The 20,029-nt window shown below is 42.8% G+C and overlaps 1 protein-coding gene across 1 annotated transcript in view; it reads right to left on the bottom strand.

Annotated features, from left to right (window-relative positions):
• The window catches only part of LOC119659063 (feline leukemia virus subgroup C receptor-related protein 2), a 159,582-nt gene extending 143,527 nt beyond the window's left edge, over positions 1-16,055 (bottom strand). Inside the window, exon 1 of the mRNA XM_038066975.1 lies at positions 15,635-16,055. The gene's annotated coding sequence lies outside the window, so the exon portion shown is untranslated. The remainder of the gene's footprint in view (positions 1-15,634) is intronic.
• Positions 16,056-20,029: the final 3,974 nt, after the last annotated feature.

The raw sequence follows: 20,029 nt of genomic DNA, 5'->3' as shown, positions 1-20,029 counted from the left end.
TTATCCGTACCGGACCTGAAAATTCTCCTTCTTCTAATTTTTGGTTTTGCATTTTCTACCTAATTGCCAGGTGTGGTGATAGCTTCCTGAGTGAGTAATCTGCAAGACTGGAAAGTTCCTGCACTTTTCTCACCTACCCCTTGAGACTGCGGTGGCGTACAGCCATTCAGACTGAAGCTATCCATCCCTACTCCTTCGCAACCGAGCTTGGGACCGACTACAGTGGAGTTTATTTATTCATTATATTTATTATTTTATTTTCCCTCAAATTCTTATTTTTCCTACCTCATATACTCATTTGGTATGATTAACAAGTAAAATTGAAATTCAGTTATTTCTGCTTTTTGTTTCACTTTTCTACCCAGTCCTGACCCTCTGAATTTACCAAGTTAATCTTGAATTTTATGGATGGACATGGACATCTCGATATGATCTTGTAGAGAACAGGAAAACAAGTTTCAAACTGTCCAAGCAATTTTCGGATGGAACGGTGGAGAGGAGGTGGTGGCGGTGGTTTGAAGTGAAAATTACACGTTTGTGTCCGGTCTTGCTTTCCCGAAAATCTTGGCTAAATGTCTGCTGATTTCAATACTTTCAGGTGAAATTGAAGACCCCGCGGATTCGATTTTGTACGCTTGCACTTCGGCACACCCCAAGGACCCATTTTCAAATCTGGTGACTATGCTGCACAAATTCATCAACGGAAAACCGGAAAATAGGGCACGGTGCACGTTAGGGAGGTTAAGCTAGAAAATATGCCAGCGACATCGTTGCTTCGTATAATGTGCCAATAAGAGAGTGAGTGCAATTTGGAAAAGCTACTGTTTAACTTGATGTCGAATTAGCCAAAGTTTATTTAAAGAGAAGCAAATTACAGATATTTTGGCAAGACTCCGGTGGAAAATGCACCGTAACAAATGGCGCTGATTCAGCGGTCCAGCTGGCAACTATGTTAGGAGTTATCAAATGTTATTTTATCCGTTGGAAAGGCACATATTTTATTTTCATGCAAGTGAATGTAGGAGGGCACGTTGATAGCGGTGGTTAGAGAACCATGACATTTCACTTTTCCATTGGTCATCCAAATGGAATGTTATGGGTAGTTGGCTTCCACCATGTATGCAACCACATTGATCATTCCAAATTAGTAAAGCGAAGGACAAAATATAGACCCATTAAAGATCAACTAACCAGCTTTATTGTTAATGGCGGCTGAAAGTCTAATAAAATATGAGCCTTACTTTTCCCTTGATTCACTATTACCTCATCGTCATCAACGGTGTAACAACCGGTATTCGGAAGTTGTGCCGAGGTCCAATTCGATATCCCTAAAGGCTGTCTGGCGTCCTGGCCTACATCATCGCTCCATCTCAGGCAGGGTCTGCTTCGTCTTCTTTTTCTACTGTAGATATTGCTCTTACAGACTTTCCGGGCTGAATCATCCTCATCCTTACGGATCAAGTGACCCGCCCACCGCAACCTATTAAGCCGGATTTTGTCCACAACAGGACGGTCCTGGTATCACTTATAGATTTCGTCGTTATATAGGCTACGGTATCGTCCATACTCTTATAGGGAACCAAAAATTCTTTGGAGGACGCGGCCAAGAGTTCCCAATTTTTCTTGCTAGGAACCTCCAAGTCTCCAAGTAATATATGAGGACTGGCAAGATCATTGTCTTTTACATTAAGAACATTGACCCTATGGTGAGACCTTTCGAGCGGAGCAGTTTTTGTAAGCTGAAATAGTTCCTGTTGGCTTGCCAACAACCGTGCTCGGATTTCATTGTCGTAGTTCTTTTACTCAACTCATGGCTCCAATATACCCACTTTGTCGGCAATCATATTTCCCGGTTTATCTCGGCGGTGTATAAGGCTATTGACAAGTTGTTGTTCCCTATACTTTTCAAGTTCGTAGACCTGTCGGTTCTCCCAGGTTTCCTTTTTCGTAATAAATCTTCAGTCTCAGAATTCTCCTGTGGCGTTGTTAACTTACATTCATCGTCGAACCAGCGGCTCCGACTTCGACTGGGCTCAAGTACCATATGTCTGTAGGTGTATCAAGGATAACGTTCTAGTTTCTAGGATTTCTGTTGGCTGTGGTTATTGTAGCATCCATTTCCTTCCTTGTAGGTATTACGGGGGGCTATGTTGTGGATGGCTTAAGTATTCAGTCTCATCTGATTGTCAGAGGGGATTTTAGTCGCTGTTGTTATTCGAGCCCGGAGCACCATGTCAACGAAATTGTGATCCGAGCCAATATTCATCAAGGCTGAGATCTCGGCGTTCGATCAACACGTAGTCAATTTGGTGTGCTCCGGCCTGCAGAGGCCCACGTTTGTTTATAGACCGTTTTCCTCGCATACCAGGTACTTATAACAAACATTCCTTTCGACGCTGCTAGTTGATAATTTGCAGTCAATTATCATTATTCTCCCTATGTAAGCTATGAGAGCTAACCTATCGCCTGGATACAGGCTCCGTTCCTAAGTATGATTTTGATATTATTCCTGGACAGGCTTCAAGGGTGTTTTCTACAACCTCTTCTTCGACATAACATCTCATCTTTAGGTGCGTTAACGTTAATGAGGCTTATATTTCTAAATTCGCCTGGTAATCGCAGAGAGCCTCTCGCGTACGTTTTCAAAGCCAATAACAGCAGGTTTCATTTTTTGGGTAACTAGCAAACCTGCTCCGAGCGCATGGTTTACAGGATAGCCACTGTAATATACAGTGCACTGGCTGTTCTCCAGGAAGCTGGTCTTTGTCGCTGGCACATCTGCTCTATATTACGACTGGGTATCGGCAAGCTTTTGGATAGCATTTAATTAACGCACGTTCATCGAGAAAATGCGTAAATCATTCATTCGCTTTCATGGCCGGGTTCGCCGTGTAAAATGCATCCAGTCCGAGGCTCCTTTCGGGGTTTCGTACCTTGGGTTTTCCGTGTAGGGTTGTCAGCCTTAGTTAACCCGCAACTTGAAGGACCAGTTGACACAATTTGTCCCGTGTTTAGGTGCTGGAGACTCGCTTTTATCCTCAATGACAGCCATACAGTAATAAAATAAAACTACTAGAAAAATTGGAAAATTGGAGGTGATTCGCTTCAAATTATTATAATACTTAATTCGAAGATTTGAACACAAGCAAGGGGTCATCGTGGTTAAGGACCAGAAAACGAGAATCATTGACTTTTCACGCAGTACAAATGTAGTTGTAGAGTCGAATTGCTTGTTATATTAGGAAAGTTGGAGGCTAGGATATATAAATATAAAAATGTCCAAAGGAACAATGCATGATTAAATGGTAGTATTAAATTATTGTCCAAAAAATTAGCAATTTCCCCCAAGTTTTTTTATCCTTCCCATGGAAACAGTTGCAGCTCCCCAAAGAAAATTGATAAATATTTATTGTCATATCCTCCAAACCCTTTTCTCCAAGATTCTATTTTCCCTGTTAAGATCCCTTTTTGGGAGTGATAATTGAGGAAATCCCTAATTCCTTTCTGAAATGTAATTATAAAAGGGCTTGGACAAGGCTAGTTCTTGCCCATATAATGAGTGGTAATTAGGCTGCTTGTGTAAGTTGTGGAAATTAGTCAGTGACAATTTCTGAATAAAGTGATTTGAAAATGATTGCACAGTGGTAGCTCAAAAAATGTCTATTTCGAGCGGAATATTCAATTTTTGTATTTATTTAAGCGTCATATTATTTCGGGATTTTCTTTGCAGATTATTTTTAATGACCATAGTGTAGGCTATTAAAACTACCCTTCCCACGTTGGGCGCCATTTTCAATAAATAGGAGGTAGTGGAGTTGGTTAATGAATCACCTCCGAATTGAGTTGGGGGGCGAATCTTAAGTTCATAGTGCGCGATGGTCATTAAAAGATATTAAATAAGGGATGAGTTGGTAAGTTTGATCAATTGACTTTTGGGTAACAAACTATTTTTTTTCAATTTCTGAAGAGATAGACTGACACTTTCGACGTTTATTTAAAATCTAACGATATCAACTGGATATCTTCAATCTTATTGATAGAATAAGAACAGCATTACATGCCAAGGTATGTATATGTATATATAATATACGTTTAGTATAAATTTTCAGCCGAGGAGTATCATATAACCACCACTTCATACTTCTCTCATACTTTCCTCTGTGAAGAAAATCTTCAGAAACTTGGGTGATGCTACAAATTGAGTTACTTCACGAATAAAGGAAAATAAAAGGAAATCCATAATCCAAACCAGGAAATGGCTTACACAGAATGAAAAGTCAACGGAAGCAATCTTTTAAATCTTGCTAAAAGTATTTCCTCAGGCTCCGAATTCCAAAGACAAAAGTGAAATAGCTGAAGTGAAGCGACAAATCCGATGACATTAAAGCAAGCAAACAAGGGATGGTTTAAACAAGTGGAGTGAGTGTGCAGCTGGCACAAAACAAATAAGACTCCGGGAAAATATTAAAAACATTTGAGAGAAAGCTTCTTAGAAGAATAATCAGAGGAATGCTCACAAGAAGCCGGTGGCGAGTTAGTTGCAGTCTAGAAATGCAAACTATTATCGACCTGAGGCGTCCCAGCAGCCTGGACTGCAGTGGATTGACTATCTTCCATGGGCAAATGATTGCCGAATTTGAAAAAGAGTGCTTGCAAGAAGCGCTTAAGGTCGTAGATTAGTGACAGGACTCAGAATGGATTAAACAAATTCCCTAGATAAATGCAGGGCATTATTGTACGGTGTTTTGAACGTGCATACGTCCTTATGTGCTGATGCAAGGTATTTCTGAATATATCATATATCTGAAGCGTATTACTTTTTAAAGTTTTGTGTAAAACAAAGCCTTAATAAAATCGGTTCAATGTCTGTCTGTTTGTCTATCTGTCCGTCTTTTTTTTTAAGGAGGTGAAAACCTTTAAAAGACGCCGGATTGGACACGCCAGCGTGTAGCGTTATTAATCACTAAAACCACCCCGACTCCCCCCCCCCCTCCCATGTCTGTGGAAACATCATTACGGGACGGAGTCAGCTGACTCTAGCTCCATGAATTTTCGTCTCTACGCAGCGTACGTAACCGGGTTTTTCTCATCTCTTTTGCCTTTCGCAGTTTACTCTGGATAGATGCCGTGATGGAGTTGAAGTTGATATGCAAGCATTCTTCGCACCCCTCCTCTAAGTTCCTCTTTTCTTCCACAAATCTCGGACAGTGTAAGAAGAATAAGAATAAGTTCTCTGGGTCCTCTTGGATTCCATCGCTGTTCGGACAATCGGTTGAGCGATTTAATTAAAACTTGTATAGGTACTAGCGATATCCTCCATGTCCCATGCGAAACTGAGTGAGACTATAGTTAATCTCATCGTGCGGTTTCTCCAACCACTCCTTAATAGCAAAGTTGAGCCTATATGTCCACCGACCCTTTCCCGTACATCCCCAACGCCGTTGCCATCTATTAACAGATGTCTTCCTTTCGACGTTCATCGTTTGCGATAAAGGAGAGATGGAGCGGATTTTATACATGTTCGTCATCTCATCTGCCAAGATATCAACAGACACTATTCTCCTTTATCTGCGGCAGTCCTGAAGGCAAAGTATACCCTTAGGGCAGTCCAGTCAGTTTGTTAGTGTTACATGTGACCTGCAATACCTTTCTCCAAACTTGACCTGTGTATGTGTAGAGCAAGGCTTTCCACGTTCGGCGTCATCCTTGCCACACCATATTTGCAGCGGAAGCTTTGTTGCAAGAATATTGCACGTATTACTTATAAACTGACCTCTACGCCTATCATCACTCCCAAGTATTTGATGGCAGATTTGAAAGTTATAATATAATTCCCAATTTGAATGCCAGCATAATTTCATTTACAACCGTCAGACCATAACTCTCTAGCCAACACTTAACAGCACTGATTGCTTCGAAGGATAATAACTCAACATCCTCGAGATGCTTTGTAACTGCAACCAGGGGTATATCCTCAGCGTAACTGACCACGATCCCCCAGAATCGCAAGATTAAAAATATCGTTGTACATGATGTCCTTCAGTAGTGGGCTCAGTATATAGCCCTGTGGGACACCTCCGGCAACAATATACTCCGTCATCGGTGTCATACCTGAATCCCCGTTCTTGTAAAATGCTGTTGACAATACCTGCGAGATGAGCGGAAACACCAGTCTTGTTAGAGATTCCCATGTTGGGGTCCAATTGGACGAACTGAATGCATTTTTCACGTCCAGGGTCACCACCACGCAGTATTTGCTAGTGCTAGCACTGCCGTGAATTGCATCTTCGGCTGAGTCAGTAACCAGTTTGGTGACATCGATGGTTGATTTGGATTTATGCAACCTTACTGCCGATTTGAAAGGCCTCCTTGGTTCTCAACAACTGGATGTAATTTATTGTAGATTACTCGCTCTATCATTTTCACTATCGTGTCCAAAAGGCATATAGGCTTGAAGGACATGTGCCCTTCCAACAACCCAGCGAATATATGCGATCTGGATTTCACACCGAATTCAGGGTTCCTATTCGGTATGCTATCTAGACTTGAATTTTTGGTATCTCCTATTCTACCGCTGATCTCAGCAGTTCGTCTCTAGTGACTATCAGTGCCCTCCTTTTGCTGAGGGATGATATGTGGAGATACTACCTCCTATTATTAATGAATCTTTCATCATACAGAAAATGAAACATTTAGTAATCAAATCTTAAAACTAGAGTACCTTAACATGCCTCATTTCAAAGATCGAGGTATGTTCGAATGTTAGGAGCCGTTTTCATCAAATATTAATATTATTGGATCCTTTTTTCCAATATTTGAAGTCTTTTAAATCGTCCAGTTTTGGACTATCGCAACAGACATTCAAGAAACTGTTGAGATAAGTTGTCAGTTTGCGCATGTATTTGTTAGTATAGGCTGCAATCTCGCGCAAGATTGTGGGTATCTAAGGATCTCTGTGATACTGTGTGTGGTTATTTTTCACAAACCAAGGCACCTCTTTAATTGTGCGCAGAATTCTGAATTGCGCACGTTGCAACAGCTCTATATTAGATATTCTCGCGCAACCCCATAACTGGACCCCATAGTCCACATAGCGTTTATGGCTGCCTTGTACAAAGGGACTTTGTACTCCAATTGAAGCATAGAATGCCAGTGTCGACTCTTTGCTTTAATGCTCATCTGTTGCTTTTTAAGGTTTTGTGTAAACACAAAACCTTATTAAAATCGGTTTACTGTCTGTCTGTCTGCCTTTTTTTTTTTTTTTTTTTGTTGAGGAGGTGGAAATCTTCAAAAGACACTGGTCTGGACACACTAGCGTGTGGGATTTTTACCCACTATAACCACCCCCGACTCCCTCCCTGCCCCGCGGAACCACCATAAGGTATTACATCACGGGGCGGAGTCAGCTCACTCTAGCTTAATCCCATTTCTTCTATACGCGGCGCACGTGACCGCGTTTTTCTCCTTTCCTCTGCCTTTCGCAATTTATCTTGAATTGATGCGATCATGGAGTTGACCGCATCCCAATTCTCTTGATATGCTAGCATTTTCGGCACCAGATTTTCTGGTACCAGCACCTCTCCTAGAGTCTCCTCTAGGTTCTTCCTTTCTTCCACAAATCTCGGACAGTGGAAGAATACATGCTCTGGGTCCTCTGGGACTCCATCGCAATTTGGACAGTCGGGTGAGGTCTCCAATTTAAACCTGTGAAGGTATTGGAGATATCCTCCATGTCCCGTGAGAAACTGGGTGAGATTATAATTAACCTCACCGTGCCGTCTCTCCAACCACTCCTTGATGGCAGGAATGAGCCTGTGAGTCCACCGACCCTTTCCCGAGCATTCCCACCGCTCTTGCCATCTATTTATGGATCTCTCCCTCTCAGCCTTCTTCGTCTGCAATAAGGGAGAGATTGGCTTCGCATGGTATTTATTCGCCATCTCATCTGCCAAGATGTCAATGGGCATCATTCCAGAGATGACGAATGCTGCATCATCTGAGACAGTCCTGAAGGCAGAGCATACCCTCAGAGCTATCCTCCTGTAGACTGCATTCAGTTTGCTAGTGTTAACTGACATCCGCAACGCCTCGCTCCAAACTGGGGTCGCATAGAGCATGATTGAGGTCACCACCCTGGCTATAAGCAACCTAGAGGTATGCCGTGGCCCTCCCACATTCGGCATCATCCTGGCCAGGGCCATACTAGCAGTGGATGATTTATCACAAACATACTGTACGTGTTGCTTATAGCTGAGCTTCCTGTCTATCACCACCCCCAAGTATTTGATGGTCGGCTTGGAAGTGATGATATGATTCCCGACTCTAACACAGGCGTAATTTCTCTTCCGGCGCTTCGTGATGAGGACCGCTTCCGTTTTTTCCTCCGCAAGCGTCAGACCAGAACTCTCCAGCCAGCATTTGACAGCACTGATTGCCTCGCTTGAGTATAACTCAGCATCTTCGAGATGCTTTGCGACAACAACCAGTGCAATGTCGTCAGCGTAACCCACCACTGTGGCTTCCTCCGGAAGGGGAAGATTAAGTACATCGTTGTACATGATGTTGCACAGTAGTGGGCCCAATACGGAGCCCTGCGGGACACCCGCGGAAACGACGTACTCCTGCGGTCCGTCATCAGTGTCGTACCAGAGCCTCCTTTCAGTTAAATAACTATCGACAATTGCGGCGAGGTAGGCGGGAATACCAATCTTCGCTAGGGATTTCCGGATTAGATTCCAATTGGCCGAATTGAATGCATTTTTCACGTCCAGGGTTACTACCACGCAATATTTGCTGGTACTACCCTTTCCGTGGATTGCATCTTCGGCCAAGCCAGTAACCAATTTGATGGCATCAAAGGTTGATCTGGCTTTACGGAATCCATACAGCCGATTTGAAAGGCCGCCTTGGCTCTCAACTACTGGAAGTAATCTATTATAGATTACCCGCTCTAGCATTTTCCCCACCGTGTCCAAAAGACATATGGGTCGGTATGAGGATGGTTCACCTGGTGGTTTACCAGGCTTAGGCTGTCTGTCTGTCTGTCCGTCACACGCATTTTTCTCAGAGACGGTTATAGCGATTGACACCAAATTTGGTAGAAAGGTGGGAACTGTGAACGCTCACGCATACAGTCAATTACATCCTTTTACGTCGAATCTAAGGGGGGATCTCCATACATGCAAAAGGGGGGTGTAAAATTTTTTTTCATCAAATATAGTCATGTGGGGTATCAAATTAAAGGTCTCGATTAGTACTTTTCAAAGCCGATCTTAGTTTTGACATTCGTTGGAAGGGTGGGGAGCGCGAGGGGTTGAAAGTGATCACTTATTTAAGGGGGCCATTCTCAGAAACTACCAAACTGAAAAGTCTGAAAAAAATCAGGAGGCCACCACTATATGGTGCCTGGGCTCCGAAATACCTTCCATGCCGATATCTGTTTAAATCATCATCACCATTAATAATAGTATATTACTACAATTTTTTGTAATTGGTTAGAAACCCCCCTTAAGTTCATCCTAGTACCATGAAATTTTGCAGTGATATAGGCTATAATATAGAGCATAATCCTACCAAGTTTGGTGGAAATCGCACTATTACTAACGAAGTTATAATACCTCAAATTTGTTGCTTCTTTGAAAATTGAAGACTATGAATGTCAATATCACCCGAAAGTGGATACTCTCACATAATATATGGATATATTACGTGCTACATACTAAGAAATACACAAAACCTTTCGTACCTGAAGCGTCCAGCTTCCGGTTTCCCGACTTGTTGACTTTAATATACCTTTTCCATGTAAGCTGTCTGTCCAAGTGCAATCCCCAAGTCACCACTAGGTTGGGAACTTGAGTTCGATTTAAGTTGATTGGAGGGCAGGTTTCCCAACGGAACGTGAACATTATATGAGTGCATTTCGACTCATTGACTTTGATTTTCCAGGTCGTCAGCTATTCTTCGATCTGATTTGAATGTCGCTGTACGACGGACGATGCCAACCGAGATTCGACATGTGTGGCCAGAAACGTCAGAGTACACTTCGTTGCAGTCTACCAGCATTGATGTTGTCGTCATCCGCGGTAAGATTTTTGTACTTCTAAACTTCCGCTTCATTAGATAGGATTGAAGAATTTTTTGGGCATTAGTGGGTAGCAGTTTCTTAATTTTGTACACCAGACCTTTGTGCCATACTCAATCAAATGCTTGTGCTGCGTCTAGGAATACCGCAGAACATTACTTTCTCTCTTCCAATGCATGGTTAATTTTTGCCACAATTCTACGAACTTACTCCATTGTGCTATGCTTTTTGCGGATGCCAAACTGATGTTGGGGAATTAATTAGTGAAAGGTGAAAGTTTTGCCAGAAGGGGCTCTCGAAAAGCTTTAGCAAACTGTTGGGCGATATGAGCTTGCTAGCCTTAAATTCTTGCCAGCTTTGGGAGAAGTGAATAATCCCATTGAATAACTGGGTGAGATTCCTAATAGAGATAGGCGGTAACTCTTTGACTATTTTTCCGGTAATATTGTCCACGCCAGGAGCCTTCTACGGATTGACTTTCAGCAGTACGCAATTGAGATGAAAGACGTCTTTCGTTCTTATGCAAAACCTGCTTCCTGGCCAAGCAGGGAGTAATCTGGATAAAAGTGGACCATTCCCTGAGGACTTTGGTTGAAAGACGCCCTGTAGATAAGTCGCAAATACTGCTCCTTTATCGGCTTCGCTCCTCGCCCAGTTTCCAAGCGATAATGCGGCTCAGTCTGTACTGGTCGTTCCAGCTTTTTGGTTGCCCTCCATAGAGAGTGGTTTTTGCTATGATAGGGAATGAGACTGCTGGTCAAGTTCTGGAAGTCACTTTCTGTTATTCCTCCCAGAGCATTTCTTAGCCCGTTGAGGCTCCTGCTTCAGTCTTGGGGATCGATGTTGTCCTAAAAATTTCTTTCCTAGAGTGCTGAAGAAATTAGGGAACTATTGTGCCTTAATTTTAAGATTTGAAAGGCAATATATGGTTGAAAAGCTGATTTCGTCGCTACATTCGGTTAGGTGGATAGATGTATTGTGAAGGTATTCCTTGTGAGTAGAAACTGTTCAGAGCGAAATGTCTAAGCGGGGATTTAATTAGAATACCAGTTCCACCGTGAGCTTTGTCGTCTAAGGTCGTAGAATATGTTTGCTTGCATCTAGAAGTGGTTCCCTAGTACAAGATGCGCTTCGGAGATCAGCAAAATGTTGTCAACTCAAAATCTGTACAGCTCAAGTTTGTGTTGACTGTTGCCATTTGCATTCCAATAACAGATTTTCAGTTCGATCATTTGTTATTGAGTTGGACTAGTGGAATTTGCAATTGTCTACGCATCATCTCCTGGAACATAGTCTGCATTAATGCCATGAGTTATGTCATAGTTTGCGTCAACGTTGCGAAGTAGGGTTTACTGGTATTTGACCTTGGGAGGTGGATTTAAGAACAGTTGCATAGGTAACATCGGGCTGATTGTGAAGTGTTGTGACTGATATCTACACAGTTCTGAAAGATGAATTGATTATGTCATGTCTATAAATGAGTTGTTGACGTAGCTGGGGTCTTTTGCTTAATATCCTTTTACCCTGAACAACCTCTGTAATTAACAGTACGGGTTACTGCAAGATTTGGCACTTGGGTCCTCCTTGTTTTTAGTGCAAGTGGCTGTATTGTGTAAATCTCCGCTGATTACAGAAACACTCGGCAGTTTGCAATATACTTTTGTATAGCCAAATTCCTGGCACTTCTGACACGGGTTCTTCTTTTTTGAGGTTCTTCAAGTAGAATTTTGTGAAGGAGAAAATGTTCCAAGTTGTAGATTTTATGCTTCTCACTCGTTTTTAGCTGTTTCTTATCTGCTTCCAGTACGACACAGTATATGGGTTGTGAAATTTTATTCCGGTTATTTGTATTGTATACCGAATTAACCTTTAATCCTTCAATTTTCAATGCTAGACTCTTAGCACTTTTCAGTTGGTAGTATAAAACTGTTTTCCTACCATTTCGAATTCAGACACGACTTTTCTAAAATTGTTTCCATCGAAGATTTGAATTTTAGTTGTATATATGTTACCCTTAATGATTGGGAGTATATAAAACGCATTTTTATCCGAAAATTTCTCCAATTTATTAACGAAATTTTGGGCTTTCTTATAATCCGCTTTTTTACCTTTGGTCGATTCTTAGTAGGTTTGTCTAGCCACACTTTTAAGAAGACTTCCTCATCCAGTCCTTTTGCAGGCCAGCCTGATGCCCTTCTCGGCTTTAAATATACTTTGGCTCTCATCCTCGTTCAAAGATGGTTGCCTGGTGATCACTGTGGATGTAGTCCAGGATATACTACGTGCCAATGCCGAGCTGAAAAACGTTACGGGTACTATTTAGGAAGACCTCCCCTTGCGAAAAGTGCTGCATCACCTTCGTTAGCAAAACTACATCCAACTAGGCAAAAACCTCTTACGGGCTTCGGCTTCTTGCGCTACTCTCCCCACGTCTTCAATCGAGGGCCCAAGCGTCACAGTCACTAGCAATTACCTTTGGACTTCGTCCCCTAACGTCGAGAACAAGGTTGTGTAAGGTTTTTTTTCAAATTCAGAGCATGTGACCTATGACTGGGTGGACATAACGTCTGTACATGTATACACTATTTATTTTTGCCTACACAAAGCGACTTGCCGGCTGACTTTCGAGCTCTGAATAGCTTGGTGACCGCAGGCCCATATTACCGCTACGCCAGTTGAGTCTGTGACCCATACACTACCGTCACCGTTTCTATTGGGGGGGTTCACTTATGATGGCAAATATATCTTCCATCTTAGATTCATTAGTGGTTTGCTCATCTAAATCCTTAGCGGTGTTCCGATGATTGAGGTTTATTTGTTTTAACTCCATTTTTTCAATATAGTCAACGCCTTCCTGAATACCGGTTAACCTGTCCTTCCTTTCCTAGACGTTTGGGGTTCCTATTGCAATCCTTGGCAATATAACCTTTCTTCCCACCACTTCTGCATTGGTCGGATCTCTGGATGCTACTTCATAGAGATGCTTGCGTTACATATATATCTCTAGTTTTCGGACCCGTACAGTGGCTTTTTCCCCAAGTGAGTTATCGGGTGCAAAAACCGTCAGTTTTGCCCAAACTGGATTTTTGGAGCTCAAATATGAGATCGCCTTTCTGAGTCCTTCGAAACTTGTTGGGAAAAGAAGCTAGGAGTGGCACTGAGGATGGGTGGGCTTTGAAAACTGGGATGAGGAGTAGATGCCGTTGTAGAAGATTATTCTACCGTCAGGGTCGAACAGGGGATTTCGGGACTGGAAAAATGAAGCCGAAAATGAGGAGGAGACGGATAAGCTGCTTGTAGCAAAACAGCTTGACTTTCTGAGGTGTTGGGCTGCTGTATTTTAGGATTGGGTACAGGGATTTGAATATACCAGTTGCACGGCTTAGTGCCTTCGTGACATGGGGGAGGTGGGGTAGACGGGAATTCATTGTCACCCCAAGGTAGATGACTTCCTTTACGGTTGGGATGGTGTAATTGTGGATCTTCAGGGATAAGGTTGATATGTCGTTCCTCATTTTTGGTGTTATTTTAGCGTTATCGCAGAATAGGATGGTCTCGCACTTTTACGGGTTTAGGGATAGCTTCCAGCGGGTGAAATACCGGTAGAGCTCGTCCAAATAGGAACTCAAGCGGGCTTCACTGGCTGGAATATTCGGATTGGATTTGGGTGGAGTTGGTTTGGGTAGGTTTGCAGGGAACGGGGAGAAAAGGGTAGCAGAGAGGACTGATGCCTGAGGAATGCCAGCCGGACTAGAATATGGGGAACAGAGGTGTTCACGGAGTTGGACTTGGGATTTCCGCCCATCGAGAAAGCTAAGAATTAGCTTGCAGAGGTGCAGATAGAACTGGAGGACTTCGGAAAACTAGTATGCGAGTCTGTATTGCCATACGGTGTCGAAAGCTTTCTTTATGTCGAGAAGACAAGCTATGGTCGGTGCATTCCGGTTGAGGCCGAGGAGGACGTCCGATTTGAGTACGAGGAGTTGCATGCTCAATCGAGTGTTTGGGTCGGTTGGCAAATTGAAATTGTAGGAGTGAATGGTTGGAGTCACAGTGCTCGTCGATAATGACTTTGACGATCCGCTCGAATATCTTGGCGGAGGCTGAGAGGATTGAGATAGGCCTGTAGCTGTCGGGATTTAGAGGATTTTGGATCTTTCTTGGGATAGGAACAATTCGAGCACTCCTCCAATCTGTTGGGAAGTGGGCGTTGATAAGGCAGTGGTTGATGATGGAGCACATAATGGGAGCAATGCTTGGGATGCATTTCTTGAGGACGATAGAGGGGATTTTGTCAAGTTCAACTGATTTTTTGTTTTTGTTGGGCGCGATGGCCGGCCTGACAGAGTCCGGACTGACAAAGTGAATGGGGAGGATGTTTTCTCGCTGACTTAAGCCGGAGAGGGCGTGGGTGAAGGAATTTTGTGTGGGTTGGGGAATGAGGTAGGAGGGGTGGGTTAGGAGTTGGGAGATTTTTCCGCTTACCTCGTTGTCAAAACTTGGTTCACGGAAGCGGAGCGTGCAGTGGAGGGCTTGGAGGAAGTGGTGAGCGAGGACGTTCACTTTTTCTATGGGGTTGTTGAATCATGTTTTGTTGGAAATATAGCAAATTAGAGGATATTATAGGAAACAGTCTCCCATGTCTACTGAGCTCAAATTTCAGTATAAGAACTTTCCAATTAATTTTACATTTTATTAAGCTAAATCGGTTTTGTCCTTCACGTTTGCGTGCGGAAGTAACGTACTACTAATATGACTTTATCTAAACTCTAGAAGTGTACAAGTTCCTCCAGAGTGGCATTTACCAAAATCCAAGAATACTGCCAAAAATAAGCTTCCTTATTTCAATTAAGTATCTATCATTACTTAGATACAAAATTATCCGCTTTTCTCCATAAATAACACTCAATGTTGTGCTAGGGAAAATGAATTTGTAAGTTAAGAAGACACTCAAGAAACCCCCAAAAGAGTATCTGTAAACAGCTGAGATGAATACTTAACTCCATACTATGTATTATTTCTAAAAGCTAGAGAGGCCAATTCCATACTTAGCTGGGCAAGTATGCAGAAATAGATAGCACTTGTGAATCTCACTTATTCCACATATACAGGTTCCATGACCCTCACAACAATTTCTTGGGACATTCAGAGCTTTCATAAACAAACCTAATTTCCCTGTACCCACGGTTCTGAATTGGAAACACGTCACCTCGTACAACCTGTTAAGAGCTTTTGCGTGTTTTATCTCTGTGTGATATAGAAACAGTGAACGAAACAATTATGGTGACAAAAGGGAAAGTGTCTGATTTTAGTTGGATAAGGGTCCCGCTTGAATTAAGTGGGTAATTGAAATATTGGAGATTTTACCATGCCATGATTAGGCAAAGTGACGTGATCAAACTCCTTCCGTTGTAAGAGGCTTTCTTTATTTATAATTTTTATTATTTCCATATTCATTACCACTAATTCACACTTGGTATAGTGATTCAAACGAGGACATTTCAGTTACTTAAACCGTTTTTGCACTGTTTGATCCCAATAAACTTATCTTACCTTATTAGAACTGTCTCCGTCCAATAGCGAAGTTTCGCAACACCAAACACTACAAACCATTCACAGGATTCTATCTTAAATTTATTACGAAACACATTGTCTCAGCGTCTCCAAATAAACAGAGGAAACAACAATCGCGCCTTTCTATTCACACCTTTTGTTCCTGTGATGCAAAATTTATCCAAACACCCGACAACACACTACTCATTCATTAGGTGAACAATATGTATATTTTCCCTTGTTTGAAAACTATATGAACCCTAAAGTGTTCCATCCGCACAGAAAAAACCTCAAATATCCATTAATATCTCGTTCCCGAACACGATGACTATACAACGCGAATAAACTTCACGAAAAACAGCTACCGACTTGCTGCTGACTCGACTGGATTCAGGACTGAAATTAAGATTTCCAGCATCCCAGTGACAGCATCCCCATTGAGAATGTCCTTAGACACGAAAAAAATTATGGTATGACGACATATATCGTGATTTGTGCGCAATCGCACTGCATGGTACCGAAATCCATTCAGTTGAATTCATGTCACGTGACTCTTTGTGTAAATCCTCCGAAAATTAGGTTGTACTCGACCCCGCAGATTGTTGATAACTGGAGTAAAGCATCAATGGTTGCACTAATTTAACAAAGTGAGGAGAGAGCTCCAGCATCTTTGGAACAGCGCAGTGCCAAACAAATATCCCCAGTCGGCGAGGAACACTAGCAAGCATGAGAAGTTGGAAGGTCCTTTCCGGTAGGAACTGAAGGTGATATTTATATTTCACTTGAAAACAAGATATTATTGACCTTGAGATATTAACTAGCAAAATAAAAATATATTGACTTGGTCCGGTCTTTCCCCCGGGAGATGAGGGGTTGAATAAAGAAACTAACAAAATAGCAAAAAGCATTGCATACTGCTAAGAATTAATGGAATACTATTCCATAAATAAGCATGCTGTTTGGGCAAATCAGGCTCATCAATGTGATACCCTTGTCAGCTCCCACTGTCATCGTGTGACTTTAATACATAATTCGAAGTTGCGGCTGGCGAAATAAATTCTGCTGCTTGGGGTTTGCGCCACGGAGGACACGGCAGACTAGCTTAGGACCATAGTCTCTAAGATACCAAGATGGAAGGGAACGTAACTGTAAACATGTGCGGGGGGTGATATCCCGGGTGTATGCATGGTGACAGTCTACTTTCCTAAAGTCGCAAAGGGTTGAAACTGGAAGCTTCTGCCCCTCCTCATCACTCAAAATACGCGCTTATGGAGAGTTTTTAGAAGGAACAAGGAGGGCAAAGATAAACTCCTCACGATTGGGATAGACAACCGATCTGTGGAGGCGATTAAACGTCGTAACTGCCTCATCAATTACAGATTTGTTAGCGTATCCATACACGTGCACAGGGAAGGATACTTCGGAGGACACATCGGCATCTTCGAGGGAATCGCCGAAGCTATAGAGACTGAAAGAACAGGACCGAGCAGGGAAGTGGACCAGCTTCCAACGGAAGAGGGGAAACCTTGATTTAGGCCCCCTAGAGCTAAAGTCGAACAGAACGGAAGAGGCGGGTGGTGCTCCGACATTCAAGGAAAGATCCAAGGACTAACAGAGCTGATGAGCAGCAACAAAATAGCCTAGGTAAACCTCCACCATACAAAAGCTGCATCTGCAGTGATTCCGAGTTCCAAGGATAACTTTGGAATAGTGCTGGTTCAAGAATCCTGGTTGTACCGAGGGCAGATTCGCGGTCTTCAAGGAGGAAGTATGTAGGTAATTTGAAATTTCTCTTGTGAAAAACCTTAAGCTCGCACTATCCTCAAAAGAAATTTAAAATATATAAGTCATTCGGAGTTTCTAGCCGGAGAGCTCGAAGCTCTCAAAGTGGCACCGGAACCCGGGGGAAAAACTCGAAAGGCCATCGTGGCATCAGCACACTTCCCAGGAGGTCCAGGATCCCCAAGGAATAAGCCGTTAGACTGGCGAAGTTCTTCGAAAGGAAGGTGCTACCACTTCTTCTCGGCTACGATGCCAACGTCCAGTATGTTGCCTGAAGTAACAACCACATTAATCAGAGAGGTGAGTACTTTGTGGTATTCATTCTTAGTAATAAGTTAGGTGTGTGTGTGTGTGTGTCTGGTGGGGGAGAAGATATAGCTTCTGAGCACTCAAAGCGTGGTGGCTCACTGTACTCGACACCTTCATCTAACGGAATATCCCCCATTCGTGTACGTATCGCACGATTTCCGTTAGTGGATGTGATGCTACCCGTCGCAATTGAAGAACATCGGCTCCAAGATCTGATGCCTGATGCGTCCAAGTACTCCAGCTTTTCAACAGGATAAACTTTGCGGTGCTGACAGGAAAAGTCTGGTGTGTCTAGCAGCATTAACGCTTTGCCACCTGTCATTGTGGGAAGCTTGTTTTCAGTTTTTTAAAACAGCCTTAGCCAATGCTACTGGTACTCCAATTGTTGGTTCCGGCCCCGGCATAGGGAAGATTGACCTTCTTTCGCTAAAGCATCTGAGATTTCATTTCCCTCTACGTCACAGTGACCATTTACTCTGGGTAATTCCACCGTATTGAATCTAGAAATAGAGTTCAAACGGTTTCTGCATTCCTGAACGATTTTCGAGGCGATCAAAGGACTACTCAACGCCTTCAATGCAGCCTAGCTATCACTGCAGTTTGCGATGCGCTTGTTTTTCAATCGTTCGTTAATCACGCAGTTTGCCGCCCTTGTATATATGCATATTGTCGCAAAAGAAAAACCAAACTTCTCGTTTTTATTCGAGAGGTAGACTCCTGCTCGAGAACCCTGTTCTGTTTTGAGCTATCGGCGTAGAAGACTTCCCAGTTATCTCTACGCTTCAGGATAACTTCATAACTTCTACCAAACATCCGTTGTGTCCCCATAGATCTTATCGAATTTATCTGGCAGCTGCTCTCATTGCAGTGCTTTAAATAATATATCTAGGGGCTTGAAATTGAGTAATGCATTTAGAACTACGCCGGATGTGGTGCTCATGGCTCCGGTAATACCCAGACACACAGTTCTTAGCAGTGCGGCTTGTTTATGGTCAAAACCTTTTTGTCTCACCTTAACCCACCACTCTACGGATGCAAACGCGAACATCGGCCTAAAGATACCAACATGTATCCACATTACCACATGAGCCCAAAGTCCCCATGTCGAGGCAAAGGTCTATCTGCACAGCCCATAAGCTGCGTGAGCTCGTTTCAATTTTACCTCTACATGTTTGTTCCAAAGAGACTTTTTATCTAGAGTGACTCCAAGATATTTCACTTCCCACTCCTTTGGGAGGCAAAGTCCATCCAGTTTTCTCCTTTTTGTGGATAATATCATTGTGGTTTTATTTGAAAGATCATGTCTGAGGCACCAACTGTCTATCAGAGCAACGGCACGATGTATATTCCTACACACTGTTCCAGCATCCCGATCAATAGCAAGCACAGCCACATCATGAGTATACACTTGAGCGTATATTGGCAAATTTCGCAGTTCGCATAGTAGTGAGTGGATCAGCATCCTCCACAGAAGTGGCGACAGCACACCTCCTTAAACACACAGCAATCTCTGCGTTAGCATAGCATGGATGCACTTTAATTAAAGCATCATCAACACCATGCGCTCTGGAGGTATCACAAAGTTTTTGAAAAGTCGCACAATCAAATGCCCCTTCAATGCCCACGAACACCCCCATCGCGTACTCACCCTTCAAAGTTGCATCCTCTATCTTGTAACTAAAGAACGAAGATTAGACTCGCAGGACTCTCCAAGCTGTTAAGCATGTTTGTTTTTAATTAAGTGGGCGCGACCTAAATGCGTTCCCACGAATGTGACGTTGAACCCGTCTCTCCAAGCCTTTCAACAAGAATGAAGTGAAGCTGATCCGTCTGAAGTTCTTTGAATTAGAATAGTTATCTTTCCCAGGCTTCGGTATGAAGACTTACTTAACCTTTTGCCAAGAGGTAGGCACATAGCCCAGAGCAAGACTTCCTAGAAAAATATGTTTAAGCAATCGCTCTAAGTGTTCCTTATCTTCCTTTAGTATTGTTGGATAAATCCCATCTATACCAGATGCTTTGAAATGTTCAAAGGACAGTATAGCAGCTCTCACTTTTTCAAAGGTTCTCGCATCGGTTCTCTCGAATGGTAGTCCAAGAGGGGTAGAATTAGTATAGTTCTAGTCTGAAACTCGTGAAAGTACCATCGGGTTTTCTAAGAGAATCCAACTTGGCCCACTCATCCCTCTTAAGGACTCAAAGGCATAGTTCTGAAGGCTCTCTTTCGCCTTCCAGTTCCTTACAGTACGCTCTAAGGAGTCTCGTTTCGATCACCTAACGAGCCTCTAATATTCAGAGTTTCTG

This window comes from Hermetia illucens, chromosome 6, assembly GCF_905115235.1.
Source record: "Hermetia illucens chromosome 6, iHerIll2.2.curated.20191125, whole genome shotgun sequence".
NCBI lineage: Eukaryota > Metazoa > Arthropoda > Insecta > Diptera > Stratiomyidae > Hermetia > Hermetia illucens.
The sequence above is the reverse complement of the archived record's forward strand: the minus strand, read 5'-3'. Positions and strand labels throughout refer to the sequence as shown.